Source organism: Bombus pascuorum, chromosome 3, assembly GCF_905332965.1.
Source record: "Bombus pascuorum chromosome 3, iyBomPasc1.1, whole genome shotgun sequence".
NCBI lineage: Eukaryota > Metazoa > Arthropoda > Insecta > Hymenoptera > Apidae > Bombus > Bombus pascuorum.
This window is the reverse complement of record NC_083490.1, coordinates 11,239,741-11,252,467: the sequence shown is the minus strand read 5'-3', so window position 1 is coordinate 11,252,467 and position 12,727 is coordinate 11,239,741. Positions and strand designations below refer to the sequence as shown.

Genomic DNA, 12,727 nt, shown 5'->3' with positions numbered 1-12,727 from the left:
CAACGCTGTCGCAGTTTCCATCGATATCGTTAAATAATTATGATTGAAACGGTACGATCAAAGAATATTGGCGAAATAAACTTTTAAATTCAGGTGAAATTTGAAATTTCATGTATTTCCAAGTTGCAGCAGTGCGTTTTACGTATATTTCGTTGAAACGAGCACCGACAGTGTATAATGTTGAACACGTGCGACGATGAATTCTACAATTTTGAAAAATGATACACGCAACGCGCCCCAGTTTCGCGTAGAATTCACCTCCTACCAGGTTAAAACTTTCGATATCAGTCTGATGACGAACGAAATTCTCGTTCGCACGAGAACCGCTCTCGATTCCAATGGAAACTATACGCAAGCGTTGGAAACATTTGAAATTCACAAGTACGCACTGAACTCGATACCGGGATATTCCTAATTATGCCACTTTTCCAAACAAAACTACTCTACTTAGTAGCGATTCGATTTTCATCAAACCATGCACGTCCATCGAATCGATCGTTCGTCTAATTAGGGGATGAACACGAAGGCCACAAAACGTGAATAGCAATTCCGATGGATGAAATACACCGGAGATGGATTAATAAAATAACGATTTTAATACGAATGTAATAATATCACCAAATTTATAAATTATCGACACTGAATATTATAAAATATACGAGCTGAGGAACATGATGGCTCGCGTTCTTCATTTGAAATTTTATTGTCGATTCTATATCGAAACTATCTTTTCAGTTGATTTCGTGATCAAATATATATTTTGCGATCCACTTGAACATTTAAAAAATATTCGTAATGTTAGTCACGTAGACTAATTCCTCGTTTCTTCCAACTATTATTATTATTATTATTATTATTATTATTATTATATATAATTCTTTCTATTCTATAATTCTAAAATATTATATATACAATTCTCTTATTTTTCGGCTTCACTCAGCTTGAGAAAAGGACTTGGCTCATATATTTCTAACTCTCACTCATTCCCATACTTAGTTTTTTCCAGATATTTCATATTGAGGTATTTCTATTTTTTTGCCAAGTAATATAAAATTGAGAAAATCGATAAAAATGGATTTACGTCTATAAGAAGAGAATGAAAATACGAGTTTCGGGAAGAAAGACCGAGATTAGGTGTGGAAAAGTTTATATTATTAACCCTTTGCACTCGGAATTTTATTTCAATTTCGTTGACCAACGTTTCTAAGTGCTTTATTTGAAATTTACTTTAACTAAAATATAAGACAATTTAAATAAATAAAGGAAGAAACAAATTCACTTAAATACCAGTTTTATTCACGCTATTGTTGTATCTTGAAACAATTTCCAGGATGCAATCCTGGTTTTCTTTCAAAGAAAGGTGGAACTGAAAGAATATTAAGTGGGACTCGATAAAGTAACTCCTGAGATAAAAACTGATGTCGAGTCACACTCGACATAGGAGTGCAAAGGATTAAATGGTAATTAGTATTAATTAATAATGACAAGTGTAACAAACAACTTTTGTAAGGCAGTTTCTGATAACTTTAATCCCAAGTGAGATATTCCACCGTTTCCAGTTAAATGGAACACCTGTATACATAAATGAAACTATTTAAATTAGATTGCACAGGAGATGGTAATTTAGTGTAACACTATTCGAGACTGCACAGATTTTAATACAATGAAATTTATAAGTGGTCTTCAGGTACAAACTTGTCGATGCATAAAAATGAGAGGCTTTAATGTAATAGCGTTTCATGGCTATAAAATTTTTATACCGCGAGATTTATGAATAGTTTTCAGAAACGAACTACACAACGCATAAAAATGAAAATTGCGGTTCTGATGAATCAAGTATATCGCAGGCTGGTTAGTAACACATAATGATTTCAATACAAATATAATTTTTCCTACCAAATACCTCCTATTAGACCAACACGTTAATTAAAAAAATCACAAAATTAATTCTCACTAATTCCAGAACCACCTCGGAAGAAACTCTCAGAAATCAACTACTTCCAATTCCTAATTTTAAAAATATAACTTCCCGTCACGTTCTTCCCTTGATCGTCGCCCATTAGATCACATGAATTAAAGAATCACAAAATCGATTCCCACCAACCATAAAACCACTCTAAAAGAAGGTCCAAATAAAAAGTCATCCACGTTCGACTGCTAATTGCAAAGGTCTAACTCACCTGCTACATTCTTCCATCAATCGTCCCCTTAATCATGCCACAAGAACTAGAAAGTTTTACTAAAATCTGAAGAACCCACCCCCAAAGAAGCTCTAAATAAAAAATCATCCACGTTCGACTGCTAATTGCAAAGGTCTAACTCATCTGCCACATTCTTCCATCAATCGTCCCCTTAATCATGCCACAGAACTAGAAAGTGTTACTAAAATCTGAAGAACCCACCCCCAAAGAAGCTCTAAATAAAAAATCACCCACGTTCGACTGCTAATTGCAAAGGTCTAACTCACCTGCCACATTCTTCCATCAATCGTCCCCTTAATCATACCACAAGAACTAGAAAGTGTTACTAAAATCTGAAGAACCCACCCCCAAAGAAGCTCTAAATAAAAAATCACCCACGTTCGACTGCTAATTGCAAAGGTCTAACTCACCTGCCACATTCTTCCATCAATCGTCCCCTTAATCATACCACAAGAACTAGAAAGTCAAGAAATCCATTGCCACTAATTCCGAAACCAACCCGAAAGAAGCTGAGGAATCAATTCCTCCATTACCTTGCTTCCTTGATGCCATCAACGCACTAATTAAAAGAACAAAAAAGGATTCCCTACTAATCTTCCCTACTAATCACCCAGAAAGAAACTTCGAAAAATCTCCCATTTCCAATTCCAAATTCCAAGAACCTAACCCCCTGCCACATTCTTCCCTGAAACGTTGCTGAGCCATCAATACCACGCAACTCGAAGAATCACGAAATCAATTCCCGGTAACCTTAAAACCACCGCAAAAATAGCGTTCCTGCACAGTCTAGCCGACGATCTTGAAAAACCGCATCGCTATACGTTTCTCTTAATTATTTCCCTCGAAAGCCACCCACGCGCGGATTCAAAGCCACGATCAGAGCGTCACCTCTGCGTACTTTTCCTTCGAATCCACCCCCGCGTAATCCCACGCAGCATTGAATACGTCCAACAAAGAGGGAGATGGGGAGGGGGTTGACCGAGAGAGGGTGTTGTCGGTGAAATAAGAGGGAATCGCGCGTGCACGCTGGAAGAGGCTGAAAGAGCGGGACACGTCGACGAACGAAGGGGTGGAAAGGACAGGGATGCTGTGGGCAGAGAGCGGTTTCAGTCGCGCGACGGCTTTCGCCCAGGCCAGTCGATCGAGCTCCTCTCCGCAGGAAGAGCTATCTCGCGCTGTACACCATGAGATCGTCGGCAGATCGCGTCGATCCAACGGCTCGCGACTCGCGACGTACGCCATCGATGTGATCGCGACCAGTGCGCATCCGGTTGGTGTCTCCGATTTCAGCAATTTGATCGAAGTTTCTCCCCTATCGAAAATATTTCATTCGAATGGAAAAAAGAGCAGTGGTCAATCCAAATTGGTATTCTGGTTTGCCGTGGCACTTGGGTGACACTTGGGTGCCCGCAACCACCTGTGCTAGACAGCTTCGGGTTCTCTCGGTTAATAAATTTGTGTCGCGTGGGGTGCACGAAGTTCGGAGTCTAAGGTCTTTTTTCTTGGGTCCTTCCGAAGGGGGTGATGCTTGTAATTAGATATTTTTTAGCGGATCGGATGTTTTTCAGGGCGTTGCGTGGGACGAGTTTCTTTACCAAGGGTGACGCAAAGGGATAAATGAATTTTCGTGCTTTTTCTCTGGCATTCTTTCGTTATGGGTGATACCAGGGCGCCTGTAATTAGTTATTTTCGATGCATTAGACGTTTTTTGGGGATTGTACGGGACGATGAGTTTGACGTTCGTTGCTTGAGATTCTTCGCTGAGGGTAACGCACGAGGTAGATAAATCTCGCCGTTTTTTGTTCGAGATTCCTTTGTAACAGGCAATGTTACAATGCATATAATTAGTCACTTTTTATGGCTATTCTGGTGTTACATGGAATTATGAAATTCGCCGTTTTGCTCAAGAATCTTTTCTAACGAACGACACTAGGCTTCCTACGAGGAAATATTTTTGATAAATTGTTTTATTTGGAATAATAAAGATTGCAATTTGATATCTACGATAGTTTTGTAGTAGATGATGCTTGACTAGAGTGCTTTCCTGGTGTTGCACGAAATTACGAAATTTGTCGTTCGTCTCTCAAGTTTCTTTTCCAACGGATAATAGTACAATTCCGAGGATTAATTATTTTTCATACGTTGAAATTTCTTACTATGTTATGTGGAATAACGGTGCAAGAAAAATTGCCATTGTTTAGTCGCTTTTAAAAGAGATGACGTTAAAATGCCAATAAAAATTGCAAATAATCTTTTAAATGGATGACTTTGAATTTCTTATTTTATAGTTCCGATCTCATTCTTGTGTTACGCTGCAAAATAAAATTTCGCGTTTTGATAGATTTACTTTACGTTGAATAATAAACGTCGGCGTTGCTTAGTGGTCTTCTATAACGAGATATCACAAATGCTGATGCTCGATAATTTCTTTCGGTATAATGGTGTTACGTGACGCGATGCAGCTTGCCATTCAACTTTTAATATTCTTCTGCAATGTGTGACAGTAGGCTACATATAATCCCTTAATCTCGATAGCTCGGGCTTCCTCTGCTGAACGTAGAGCAATGGAGTTTGATGTTTGTCATTTACTATTCTTCTCTGAAGAAATACGACGAGCCACTTACGTTTATCCTCGATCACCGACGTTAGAGAGCATAACAGAACAGAATTTACCGTTCGCTCTTTAATATTACAAGTAGCAAGATCTTGCAGTTATTAACAGTAGACCTACCGATAGTTAACACGAAGTTATTTTTAAATGATTGGTCTTTAAAAAATACGTAATAATAGAATATTTTTATATTTATTGATTTATTACTTTCTTACAGAAGCAATTCCATGTTATGTAGTACATTTTGGTATTATTAATCCATCTGGGACCATTATCCCTAAACGAGGGTTGACACATTTATAAAATTGTCGAACCAGTCGTTTTGACTGATATGGTATTTCTAGTGTTAGCGTCTAGCGATCCAGCGATCGGTCCGGAATTTTCCTGATAACTGATATCATCATATCGAATGATACGCAGTAAAAATTTAAAAAACGCGTGGGAAGTTGTAGAAAACGAAGAAACTGGTTAATTGAGGTTCGATAAACAGATTGCAGGATCCTTTTACATTTTGACAAGTGCCAATCATTTTGACTGGTATTGTTATAAGTAGCCTTGGTGCAAAATTATTTTCAGGTTGAATACATAGAAAACAAAATAAAATTCATTATATTATTTTTTTAGGTCATCACATCATTGCGGAAAAAAATATAACATGAAGTAGGAATTGGAAAATAAAATTGTAAAATCAATCAATTTGACTGGCGTGGCAGTTCTAGAGTTAAAAATATGCCAAGGTCTTTAATCTCAACATTTCCTCATTCTATCTCTGTCGTATATGTTTAATTTCGGTCATTTATGTATATGTATTATCTGTGTATAATATACTTGGATTCTTTAAATTCACAATTATCATTTTATTGAATGTTATTCAACTCTGTAAGATATAAATAGCATTTTATTTAGCATTTCGTACTAATTGATTCCTATTTAAATAAACTTCTCTCGAAACTTATTTATTAATTCAATAAATTTCGACATCATTCGTATTCAGTGTTTTACATAACATACTTACACCATCGTGTTCCCATTAACACAAAGAAAGAGGAATTGGATAAAATACGGTATAGAGCCTAACTCGGTAAAATACGGTATAGATTGGCGGATATATAAATAGCAAGAATTCTTCCTTACCATATTTCACTTAATTTGGTTTCTAATTATCTTTGAAAATGAAATTTTGTAAATCATCGCGCGTTTATAATTCTTCAAAATGCGAGAAATATATTCGCAAGTTCCGTATCAGATATAGAAACGAAACTTCTCATAAAACAATTAATTGAATTTATGAGCAACAGTGGTATTTTTTAAATTATTGCAATTATATTCAAGTTTTGAATTACAAATTCTGTTGTGATATTCCATTAACATTCCTGCATCGACTTAATTTAATTTCCAACGTACACTTAAATATACCTACACTGAACCACGTAATGGTTAAGTAGAATTACAGTTAATTGGAAATAAATAAGTACGTATATGTATCTAATCATAAGTTTGTTCCAATAAAAGTTAATATTACAAAAAATCCGATAGTGATAATTTTAACTGGTTTTATCGTAGAATAAGAAAATTCTACGTTCGTTGTTCGATGTTAGCCAGCATTGTGGGTTGCGCAACCACCTGTGCTCACGAACTTAACCTCTCGCAACAGGGACCTAGCTGCGTGGGTAGAGAAACCGACGAAGGTTGCCACTCAGCCTTACTTTCTCCAGGGATTTCTTCGTTGCTTGTCTTTCCTCTCTGTTTCTCTTTTTATCTATCGACCATCCCAGCTGTGTAGAAAATTGACTCGTGGGATAAAACTCGTCGCTGGTCAAGGCTAGCTCGTTTCAACCTGTTCACAAGTTTCTTTAGATTCCGATTGTCTCTAATTAAGGACATTGACACTCAGGGTCAGACAAACGCCGCGTCTCACGGGGATGAATCGCGCGCGAAGAGAAAAGGAAGCATCGTGAATTAATCGGCGGGCATTAACGATTGAGCGGAGAAATGAGCCGGGGAATTCTTCGGCGAACGAGCAGCCAGGTCAAGGCCAGGGCTTCGAACGCATGCGAAACGCCAGGCTTTGTTCTCTCGAATTTATTCCCTCCATCGCCACATTTTTTCCCCTTTTCTTCTCGCTGTGGAACAGCTTCCACCGAGGGTAATGCCTTTCTTTGAGAAATGCGCCGTCTTCCGGGAATTCAAGGCCCTCCACGTCATTCTACCGTCGCCAACCGTACGACCGGAAATTCGTAAAAAGACGCCACGGAGAACCAGGTCTGCAGTTGGTCTCGGTGACGCATTTGAATTTCGTGCTGTTTTGGTTTCTCTGTCGTTTTCTAAATTACCATTCGTTGTTCGTATCGTTGGTAATTTTTGGAAATTGTTGCAAGCTTCTGGCTTGCATCGGCGATTTTCAATCAGCGTGCCGCGAGGATTTTTAAAAACACGCGATGCGGAAGCGCCGACCTCGTTCATCTTAGATTGTCAAATCGAAAAATGACAACAGCTAGAACAACAATAGCCGTGCGGTATGAATGTCCTGTTTCGAATCAAATATTCTTGATGTGCCACAGCATTTTTACGATTACGTAATTTACGTATATTACGAGAATAAAAACTGTTGGAAATCGCTACTTTACGATCATACGATTGAAATTCGCATAGTAGAAAATGAGTCGAACTAGACGTATTCGGTTGAACTTAGTGACGTACCTGAATTTCGAGATACAATTTGTTTTTTGTATAATATATTTTATATAATATACGTCATAATTAGCACGTCGTTCAGTATCTGCTGCTCGTTTATAACGTAGTTAATTATGGAAATTTTCGGAATTATAGCTGTGGGAATTGTTGCAGATTTTTTAATTTCTGTTCGTTGTAGGAGAAGATGGAAACATTTTTCTACAGTTGGATGATTCTTCGTTAGCAATATGTATTGTGCAGTTAAATACATAGACGTTGGATAAATAATTACAGTTGGAATAGCACAATGAAGATAAACGTTTCTGTCGTAATAAAAGTCACCGTTATATTTCTCAAAAATATCTGCATCTCTTTAACAAACGTCTCAAGTTCCTAATTTTCGCAAACTTGCTAATTCTAATGTTACCTACGAGAGAAAATCTGTCGATTCAAACCAAACAAAAATTTTTGTCCTAATCAAACACCTAATATTAGCGATAATTTGTAATTGTTATTACAAATTCTTTCTTACATAAACTAAGAAACGTTCTGATTCGAAGTTAAAGCTAATTGTTAGCAGAAGAGAAGACAAATGTTTCCTTTTACTTTTCCCGTTTGATCTTCAATTATTAATCTATCTAATATCGGGAACTTCGTGATTCGCAATTAAACACTATCAGAAAATGAGAAAAGAGATTATTCCTACCTAATAGAAATTTCTACCATAAGTTGACTTGAAATTATCGATCTATCTAACATGAAAATTAAGGTCATCGCAAACCTCACAGCAATCAATTCTAATCCTTACGATTCCGCTGCCAACTGCGCTTTTCCATGAAAACCAATTTTCAATATCGCTTTATAATATTTTCAAAATCGCTTTATAATATGATTTCATAAAAAAAAAAAAAAAACAAATATTTGTTCCACTGCATGAATCGTGTCTACCATCGTGCACTTGAAAGATCTCGATCGCCGGATTTTCCCCAGTGTATCCAGTTTCCGGCAGAAGTGTGAAACACCGTGTCGTGTCGTTTAAACGTGCGTCGAGCAAACATGATTAAATTGGTGGTTCAGCGATCGTGCGCCAAGATGGACGAGTTGATTTCGATCGAACTGGAAATCGTGTTGCCGTTTTAGCGACGTGAAAGCATTTGAACAAGTTCTATTCATCGAGACTGGACGCGTCCTTCAAGGAGATCGCACAACGTCGACAGGATTCTTTTTCGGAAATGATCGCTTCCTCGCAGCAGTACAAGGTTGGTATTTTAATTAAGTTTAATTGAATTGTATTATTATTTGTCAATTTTGTAAAAATAATTTTTCAGTGTTACTGATTATGTATTTAGTTAATTCTCGGTATTTATTGGATTTTTGTCGATTTCAATAAACATCAACTGTGGAATATTTGTTGCCTCGGAATATACGAAAATTATACTGAAAATTAGTAGCCGATTATCATGATGTTAACGAGGAGGGCTACAGATAACATAAATTGCCAAGGACAAATATTTATGCAATGATATGAATTAATCGTCTCTACAGAGAATATTTCCACGAAGGACAGTACTCGTACACTGGAAAATAAACTAAACAGTACGAATCACTTTTGTCTAGAAAAATATCCTCCATAAAATAATAAATTACCCTAAATAATATGATAAACCTAGCTAAGTTAAAAACACCAACTTAAATAACAGTCATTTCGATCTCCTTTGCGTAGAACATATTATCCCACGTTATTTCTACGTTAAAACACTAGAATATTAAAAAGCTAGTATAATAAATAAAATACAATTAAAGTAATAATTAGCTAAAACGTAAATTAAATAAATTCCCTCAAAACTTAATGATGTCTTTTTCCCAATACAATTTGAGACATTGCAAATTTATACTCTTCGATAAACGTGACAATTTATCGTTAATTTAAGTTTAATCTTGAGAAGTGGACCGTTTCCTGATAAAAATAGAAAGTAGACGATGCATGTATAGTGTCCTTCCAAACTAAACGATTAAATTGTACCGTCTCGAAGGCAATATTGGATGGACGAAGGTTTAAAATCGTCTCGCTGAGCAATTATAGAATAAAAATATTGAACGAAGGAAATATTATGATAGAGGGAGAGAGGTGGATGATATTTATTTGGTCTGTTTGCTTTCCACTTGCACGTTATTCGATATTATTGAAGTCGATGGATGTAGCTCGTATCGGTAATAACGAGACATATAACCTTTGACTTTTTGATTGATGAAAGGTTCTTTGAGATGGAAAATTGCTGTAAATTAGTTTGTTACTTTGTTCTAGGTATTAGCTCTTGGCAAAGGACTTGTTAATATTTTCTATTTCTTGTTAACCTTCCTACGACGATATTACGATATTCTCAGTTTTAATTTACTTCTACTCTGCATGTAACAAGAGTCTTTTCTTATAATTTTTCTCACGAGAGAAATCTTTTCCTTGTAGCGTCTGAACGATTTTTAAACTATCGAATGTTTTATTTTAAAAGGCTCTTAATTATTCCAAGCGAAATATCCTATCATTATAAATAGTCCAGGTAGCGGCCTAAGCAAGCGTAGTATAGGGTCCAATAAGTATAAATAAAGTCCCAGCTAATCACGTTGCGTTATCAATAATGCTTTCACGAGGAACAAACCTAAACGTTCAAGACTGAATGAAAAAATTTCAATACTTAAAACGACAACTTTTATATTACATACACGATGGAGGTGAAATTTCATTTATTTCATGTTGCAAGTGTAACCATTGCATCGCATTAAGTGGATCGCCAATGAATCACTATGTAACACACGCGCATTAAATCCGTTAAATACATTTAACTGCACAGTAATTGTGCATTAACGAACGATATTATACCATAGATATTCTCTAATAGCGTATTCAACAAAAGTACTTGCGTTTTAACGAAATAATCTTTTCTATGACTCATTCATGGTTCACGAACATCGAGCAAAGTGAACCTTGTCAGAGTTTCTCAATGAATATAACAAGTAGATTTCCAAATGCTCATAGCTGTTGATGTATATTAGCTCATAACTATCAATAGCTCATAACTATTGACTTTTATTAAAATTTACTACAAATATCAAATATTTCAAGTAATCGAGCGAAGTGAAACTTGTCAGAGTTTCTCAGTATACACAACAAGTAGCTTTCCAGATGCTCATTGCTATTGATGTATATTAGCTCATAACTATCAATAGCTCATAACTATTGACTTTTATTAAAATTTACTACAAATATCAAATATTTCAAGTAATCGAGTGAAGTGAAACTTGTCAGAGTTTCTCAATGAATATAACAAGTAGCTTTCTAGATGCTCATAGCTATTGATGTATATTAGCTCATAACTATTGACTTTTATTAAAATTTACTACAAATATCAAATATTTCAAGTAATTGAGTGAAGTGAAACTTGTCAGAGTTTCTCAGTATACACAACAAGTAGCTTTCCAGATGCTCATTGCTATTGATGTATATTAGCTCATAACTATCAATAGCTCATAACTATTGACTTTTATTAAAATTTACTACAAATATCAAATATTTCAAGTAATTGAGCGAAGTGAAACTTGTCAGAGTTTCTTAATGAGCATAACAAGTAGCTTTCCAGATGCTCATAGCTATTGATGTATATTAGCTCATAACTATCAATAGCTCATGACTATTGACTTTTATTAAAATTTACTACAAATATCAAATATTTCAAGTAATTGAGTGAAGTGAAACTTGTCAGAGTTTCTCAATGAGCATAACAAGTAGATTTCCAAATGCTCATAGCTGTTGATGTATGCTTTTATTAAAATTTACTACAAATATCAAATATTTCAAGTAATTGAGTGAAGTGAAACTTGTCAGAGTTTCTCAGTATACACAACAAGTAGCTTTCCAGATGCTCATTGCTATTGATGTATATTAGCTCATAACTATCAATAGCTCATAACTATTGACTTTTATTAAAATTTACTACAAATATCAAATATTTCAAGTAATCGAGCGAAGTGAAGCTTGTCAGAGTTTCTCAATGAATATAACAAGTAGCTTTCCAGATGCTCATAGCTATTGATGTATATTAGCTCATAACTATCAATAGCTCATAGCTATTGACTTTTATTAAAATTTACTACAAATATCAAATATTTCAAGTAATTGAGTGAAGTGAAACTTGTCAGAGTTTCTCAATGAATATAACAAGCAGATTTCCAAATGCTCATAGCTGTTGATGTATACTTTCATTAAAATTTACTATAAATATCAAATATTTCAAGTAATCGAGCGAAGTGAAACTTGTCAGAGTCTCTCAATGAATATAACAAGTAGCTTTCCAGATGCTCATAGCTATTGATGTATATTAGCTCATAACTATCAATAGCTCATAACTATTGACTTTTATTAAAATTTACTACAAATATCAGATATTTCAAGTAAGGACAAAATAAAACAAATGTCTGATTAAAGTTAAAAAATATAGATAAAAGTTAAAGATGAAGTATAAAGAAAATTGCTATATACCAAATATTAAAAAATACGCACTTCTATCATGGGTGTGCCATGCATCGGGAATGATCCATAAGCCACAATAAACGTCGGCAGAGTAAATTAATTTTGTCAGATGGGGCGCGCGACTTTTCGAAGGGAAGAAACCCACGGGGTAAAGGGGACAAAATTTCCCAGAGGGTGGCAGGGGAGGGAGAAAAAGAGCACGGAGGCTCGCCGGATATTAAAGCACGTGTACCTTTTACGTCTTCGTGTTGTATAGCGGTTCGCTGTTGTAATACGAAGACTTAAAAGTGCTCGTGGCTTTAATATTGGCTTTGTTTCCGATTTCTGCCTCGCTATCTTTCGCGAAATCCTTTCGCCCGAGCGTATTCCAACGAGCAGAAAAAATACATAAAAAATAGATAATAAAAGAAGCAGAAAAGCTTCGGTCGTTATTGCAAAAATAAAAGAGACAGAAGAAGACAGAAGGAAATATCGATTAATATGGAACGAACCGTGAACGTATTTCGATACAAAGATCGATACAATCGTGTCCTTCGTCTGCTCGTCAATTTTTCTTCTTTTTCGCATTGTTTTCTTTCGTTTATTTGATGTATTTTTAACAAAAATGGGATCTTAATGTCCAGTGACACGGAACAAGCAATATCATCGCGTTGATATTCAATTGATAGCGTGTATTTTAATTAAACATTGACAAACGATTCGCGAGTTGCAGATTGATCC

At 35.6% G+C, this 12,727-nt stretch overlaps 1 protein-coding gene and 1 long non-coding RNA gene across 5 annotated transcripts in view; one reads left to right on the top strand and one right to left on the bottom strand.

Annotated features, from left to right (window-relative positions):
* LOC132904898 (uncharacterized) overlaps positions 1 to 12,727 on the bottom strand; it is a 103,827-nt gene that overhangs the window by 16,987 nt on the left and 74,113 nt on the right. The gene's annotated exons all lie outside the window — the stretch shown is intronic.
* Positions 3,301 to 12,727, top strand: part of LOC132904871 (monocarboxylate transporter 10-like) — a 288,582-nt gene continuing 279,155 nt past the window's right edge. The window contains exons 1-2 of one of the 4 annotated variants that reach the window (XM_060955669.1): positions 3,301 to 3,471; positions 8,476 to 8,744. The gene's annotated coding sequence lies outside the window, so the exon portion shown is untranslated. Of the gene's footprint in view, positions 3,472 to 3,686; positions 3,980 to 8,475; positions 8,745 to 12,727 lie in introns of those variants that run through there. The other 3 variants (XM_060955672.1, XM_060955670.1, XM_060955673.1) reach the window with 3 other exon arrangements.